Raw genomic sequence first — 7,079 nt, forward strand, 5'->3', positions numbered from 1 at the left:
AGAGTCCTGGGTTCAGGACAAATCTCAAATACTAGCCCCTGCAAGGGGGCCCAAATTAAACTGTGGAGCAATTTATGTCTTGGGGCATTGTTAAAAACAACAGAGCAATCATTTGGCAATTAGTGAAGTCTAACAGCTGAGTGTGATATCAACAAAAGCAGTTTAACAGAGAGATTGGGGAAATAGACAAAAAATCCTACTAAAACCATTGTCATCCCAGGTGACTGTATGCATGCCGAAGGCTGTGCCCTCTGTGCAAGTGTTCCGAAAATGAGGTGTCTTGCATGCTTAAGGTGGCTGGCTCAGGTATAGGCCCAACTCCATTTTGTGACTTCTGCTTCTGCATTCCTGCATATGGCCCTGGGCCTCTGGCTGAATGGAACCAGCAGACTAACTTCTTTCCATTTATATGCATACAGATTTGGACCTTTGACCAGGTAGAACCAGTAGACTGACTTCTTCCAATTCATATGCACATGGATTTGTACCTCTGACTGGGTGGAACCAGCAGACCCTGGCCCCCTGTCAATCATTTTGTGACCCCCTTATGAGCATGTATTTCTGCAATTATGTGACTGTGCCCAATCCAAATAGCTCATATTTGAGTTTCCAACCAATCACTGTAAAGTCTCCCCCCACCCACTTCGAGCTGTCTCACCTCCTGCTTACCTAGTCTTGCGTCTTCCAGTCAGAATGTTGTATTTTACCTCATAATTATGCCTCTGTGACTCCACCATTTTGGAGCACTGGTTTTCACTTTGTGAGCTCCAACGTGTCCCCAGCTCAAGCTGCCTTTGCTTGCAATAAATCTCTTTACTTTCATTTTAAACAGAGTATGTATTGTCACTCAAAGACACCTCTAAGGAATGACATCACAGGTTTCACACTGGAGGGGACCTAGATTTCACTAAATTAGTCCAGCCAAGTCACTAAACAAGTGAAAAAGCAAACAATGACAACAACAAATCCCAGGGGAACAGGAGAACCACCATCCACAATTGCTACAATATATTATCTAAAATGTTCAATCTTTGACAAAAAATTATGAGACATATAAAGAAGTAGAAAACTGTGACCCAAAAAGCATGCAATAGAAACTGTCTTTGGGAGGACCAAGATGTCAGACTTAACAAATACCTCAAAGCAACCATAACGGCTATGTTCAAAGAACTACAATACAGTAAACTATGTTTAAAGAAGTAAAGGATGGTATGGTAACTATCTCATGAAAAAGAAAATATCAATAAATAGATATAAAAAAAAAATTCTAGAGTTGAAGAGTGCAATAATTGAGAAATTCAATAGAGGAGCTCAACAGTAGTTTGAACTGGCCGAAGAAAATTAATGTACTTGAAGAGAGAAAGGACAGAAAAATATTCAAAGAAATAATGGTTGTAAATTCCCAAATTTGGTGAAAACCACTCATCTACAGAGCCAATAAGTGCGATGAACTTCCAGCAGGATAAATGCGAAGAGGTCTATACTCAGACACATTATAATAAACGTGATGAAAGACAATGACAGAGACATATTCGAAAGCAGCAAGACAAGTGAGTAGTCATGTAAAAGGGAACCCCAGTAAGATTAATAGCTGACTTCACATTAGAAAAAAATGGAGTCCAGAGGACAGTGGAGTGCCGTATTCAAGGTGCTGAAGAAAACACTGTTAACCAAGAATCTTATATCTAGCGAACTATCTTTCAAAACTAAAGATGAAATAAAGACATTTGCAGATAAAAGTGGAGAGAATTCATTGTTACCCAACCCATCTTATAAGAAATACTAGAGGAAGCAAGGTTGGAAGGTTGGAAGCAAGTGTCACCAGATAGTAATATGGATCCAAACTAAAAACCAGAGCTCCTGTAAAAGTAATGATACAGGTAACTGTAAAAGACAGTGTGACTTCATTTTCTTGTCTTAACTGATTTAAAAAGCAAGTGCATAAAACAGTACGTATATAGCTGTATTCTTGTGCCTCTAACATAGAGAAATGTAATGTATTTGACAATAACAAGTGGATGGGAACAAAGTTGTACTGAAGTAAGAAAGTAATACCAGATGGTAACTTGGATCCACAGGAAGAAATGAAGGGAAACAAATGGTAAATAAAAAGGTTAACAACAAATTATAAATATATACTTATTCTTCTCTCAGCTTCTTTAAAAGGCAAAGTTATCTATAGTAATAATTATAACAATGCATGGTGGGGTTTATAACATATATAGATGTAATATGTAGAATAATAGCATAAAAAGAAGGAATAGAACTATATGGAAGTAAAGTTTCTATATCTCACTGGAATTAAGTTGGAATAGATCTGAAGTAGATTATGATAAGTTTAGATGTATATGGTAAGTCCTAGGGCAACCACTAAGAAAATAACTTCTAAAAGTAGTGAAAAAATCATTGAAGGAATTTAAATGTCACATGAGAAAATTTAACTGCAAAAGAAAGCAGTAAAGGAGAGCTAGAACAACAGCAACAACAAAAGATATGAGACATTGAGAACCAAATAGTAAAATAACAGATGTAAATCTGAGTAATAACATTTAAACATGAATGGATTAAACAATCCAACCAAAAGGCAGAATTTGTAAGACTGGATTAAAAAAAAACAAGATCTAATTATATGCTGTCTACAGGAGACACACTTCAGGTTCAGAGACACAAATAGGTTGAAAGTAAAAGAACAGAAAAGATATACGATATAAACAGCAATCAAAACAGAGCTAGAGTGACGATGCTAATATAAGACAAAATAGATTTTAAAATAAAAATATTACTAGAGATGAATAGAGTCGTTTTATAATAATAAAAGGGTCAAACCATGAGGAAGACATAACAATTATAAACATATATGCACTTAAAAACAGAGCCCCATAATGCATACATCAAAAACTGACAGAATTGAATGGAGAAATAGACAATTCAAAAAATAGTTATGGATCCAGTACCTTCACCTTCAATAATGGATAGAACAACTAGGCAGAAGACTGACAAAAATATAGAAGACTTGAGTAAGACTATAAACCAACTAGACCTAACCAACATCTACAGACCACTGCACCCAACCACAGAAGAATACATATTTTTCTCAAATGCACAAAGAACATGCTCCAGAATATGCCATATTCTGGGCCATAAAACTAGTCTCAATACATTTAAAAGGATTAAAATCATACAGCCTATATTCTGTGACCGCAATGGAACTAAATCAGAAATAAGTAATAGAAGGAAGTAGAAAATTTAAGAATATGTGGAAATTAAACAACGCACTGTTAAACAACCAATGTGTCGTGAAGAAATCACAAGAGAAACTAGAAAATACCTTGAGATAAATGGCAAATGAAGGCACAACATACTATAGGCTAATGGGACGCAGCTGAAGCAGTGGTTGGTGGGAAATTTATAGCCGTAAGTGCCTATATCAAAAAAAGATCTCAAATAAATAACCTTCCATGTTAAAATACAGGAAAATAAAAAGCAAACTAAACCTAAAACATGCAGAAGGAAGGAAATAATAAAGGTTCCCATGGAAATTAATTAAATAGAGGTTGGAAAAACAAGGGAGAAAATCAGAGAAACTCAAAGGTGATCCTATGAAAAGAACAAAAAAATTCGCAAACTTGTAAATATACAGACAACAATAATTGAGTAGTTGTATTTAAAATCTTTTGACTTCTGTTAAAAGTTATATTGAAATTCCTGATATTTGATGAAAAGAGAGTCAAAGTAGAATTTTTTTAAGTGTGTGAGGGAGAGAGAATAGGTTATACATTCACACGTTTGAAAAATCAAAATGTTATAAAAAGGAACTCACTGAGGATAGTTCTTTCCATTTTTTTTCCCTACTCCATTTCATCTACTCCCTGTAAGTAGCCGGTTTTTTTTTTTTTTTTTTTTATGGTTGTCCTCCATTTATCCTATGTGTAGTAAATCCTAACCTCTATAAAGTGGCAGGATTAGAGGAAGTTATGTTAATGAGGCAGGACACAATCTGCAGGATAAGGTTGTATCTTGAGTTAATTTCTTTGGAGGTATAAAAGAATCCAGCAGAGAGGAGAGTGACCTCCTACCACCAAGAAAGAAGAACTGGGAGCAGAGTGAATTCTTTGGACCCAAGGTCCTTGTGCTGAGAAGCTCCTAGACCATGGGATGATTGATGACAAGGACCTTCCCCCAGAGTCAAAACAGAGAGAAAGCCTTCCCCTGGAGCTGGCACCCTGAATTTGGACTTCTAGCTTCCTAGACTGTGAGAGAATAAACTTCTGTTAAAGCTGTCTACTTATGGCATTTTTGTTATAGCAGCACTAGATAACTAAGACACTACGTAACCTGTAGAACATATAACCAAGAACATGGAAAAGTCTGAGATTTTTACCCTATTTACAAGGTTAACACGTTAGCTTATTACAGTTTAATGGATGGGGCCAGAAGACAAGAGACTCCTGGGTTAGGGACAAAGTATTTTGTTGCCCTTAGTTTGCACTGGTTTCTCTTGTGTCCAAAGCTCTATGGGGGTAACATGGAGAAGCCCAGGTGGGTGCTGCTCATACAGTAGGTTTGTGTCAGAGCCAAGAAAATCTTAATACTTTCTAATGGGTGTATTAGTAATCTATTGCTGCATAACAAATTACCCCCAAAATGTAGAGGCTTAAAATAACAAATATACTTATTATTTCTCAGCTTGCTGGATAGTAAACAAATCTGCCCTTTGCTCTGGAGGGCAGATATTGTTTTCCAAAGCTGCTTGCCATGCAAATACCCTTGAAAAGACAGCCTGGAACAAAAAAAGCAGCTTGTGCTTTGCTCTGAAGACATGCAGAAACACAAGAGACCAATGGAGAATTGTCTCCCAACATTTTCCACTTGAATAGTTATTTCCTCACTCTTTCCTGCATCTGCATAGTATTCCATTGTGTGGATATGCCGTAATTTATTTCATCATTACTCTGGGCAGACATTTGGGTTATTTCTAATCTTTTACACGCAGTGGTGCAGTGAATAACCTTGTGCCTGGGTATTTTTTCATGTAGATATATCTGTCGTATCAATTTTCAGAATGGAGTTGTGTTGCAGGAAAAATGAGTATACACAGTCGCAGCTGAGACGTATGTTTTGTATGAGGGTATGTGTATGTGTGCATGTTGTTGTTAGTTGCTGATGAGTCGATTCCAACCCATGGTGACCCCATGTATTACATAGTAGAATTGTTCCATCGGGTTTTCTTGGATGTAATCTTTATGAAAGCAGATCACTGGGCTTTTTCTTCTGCTGTACTACTGGGTGGATTCGAACCACCAGCCTTGACATTAGCAGTCAAGGGCATATAAAAGTGCCTATTCCTCCACAGCCCATTATAGTTTTTTGTTTTGAGGTAAAATTTACACAACATAAAATTCACTTTTTTTTTCTTTTTTTTTTAACAATGGACAAGTTAGTGGTTTTAGCACATTCACAATGTTGTGCAACCACCACCACCATCTAGTTCTAGAACATTTGAGTCACCCCAGGAGGAAACCCCGTACCCATTAGCAGTTACTTTTCCTTTCCCCCTCCCCCCCACACCCTGGCAACCACTAATCTGCTTCCTGTCTATATGAATGTGCCTATTTTGGACATTTTTTATAAATGAGATCTTACAACATGTAGCCTTTTGTGTCTGGCTTCTCTCACTTAGCATAATTTTTTAAAAAATAGACTTCAGTTTTTAGAGCAGTTTTAGGTTTACAGAAAAATTGTACAGAAAGTACAGAGAATTCCCATATATCCCCTACCCCCATGCATTGTTTCTCCTATGAATATCTTGCATTCCTGTGGTACATTTGGTACAATTGAGAAGCCAGTATTAATACATTATTATTAACTAAAGTCCATAGTTTGCATTAGGGGTCACACTTTGTATTGTACAGGTTCACGGGTTTTGACAACTGCTTAACGTTAAGTGTTCAATGCTATATTATCATAGAGAATGTTTTCGTTGCCCTAAAACTGCCCCATGCTCCTATTCACCTCTCCTTCCGCTCTTTGGCTACTGCCAACCACTGATCTTTTCACTGTCTTTATGTTTGGTTGGGTGGCACCAATGGTTAAGTTCTCGACTACTCACTGAAAAGTTGCCGGTTCAAACTCATGCAGAGACTCCTTGAAAGAAAGGCCTGGTGATCTGCTTCCAAAAGATTACAGCCTCAAAAACCCAATGGAGTGCCGTTCTACTCTGCACATGACATGGAATCAACTGAATGGCAACTGGCTATAGTTTTGCCTTTTCCGGAATGTCATATAGTTGGAATCATACAGTATGTAGCCTTGTCAGACTGACTTCATTCACTTAGCAGTATGCATTTAAGTTTTCTCCATGTTTTTTTGAGGCTTGATAGCTCATTTCTTTTTATCCATTGAAAAAGAAAACCTTATGAATAGCAGTGGAACATTGTATGATATAGTGCTGGAAGATGAGGTTGGAAGGCACTCAAAAATACAACTGGGGAAGAGCTGCCTCCTCAAAGTAGAGTCAACCTTAAAGGTGTGGGTGGAGTCGAGCTTTCAGAACCTTCATTCGCTGATGTAGCATGACTCAGGATGAGAAGAAACAGCTGCAAATATCCATTAATAATCAGAAAGTGAAATGTATGAAGTATGAATCTAGGAAAATTGGAAGTGGTCAAAACTGAAATGGAATGCTTGAAGATAGACATCCTAACCATTATCAGAAAAAACCAAACCCAGTGCCGTTGAGTCGACTCATAGCGACCCTACAGGACAGAGTAGAACTGCCCCATAGAATTTCCAAGGAGCACCCAGTGGATTTGAACTGCCAACCCTTTGGTTAGCAGCTGTAGCACTTAGCCACTATGCCACCAGGGTTTCCATCCTAACCATTAGTGAGCTGAAATAGACTGGTATTGGCCATTTAGACTCAGACAATCATGTGGTCCACTATGCCAGGAATGACAAATTGAAGAGGAATGATATCATATTCATTGTCAAAAAGAACATTTCAAGATCTATCCTGAAGTACAATGCCGTCAGTGATAGGATAATATCTATATGCCTATGAGGAAGGCTGTTAATACAAC

The sequence above is a fragment of the Loxodonta africana genome, chromosome 19 (genome assembly GCF_030014295.1).
Source record: "Loxodonta africana isolate mLoxAfr1 chromosome 19, mLoxAfr1.hap2, whole genome shotgun sequence".
In the NCBI taxonomy this organism is placed as follows: Eukaryota; Metazoa; Chordata; class Mammalia; order Proboscidea; family Elephantidae; genus Loxodonta; species Loxodonta africana.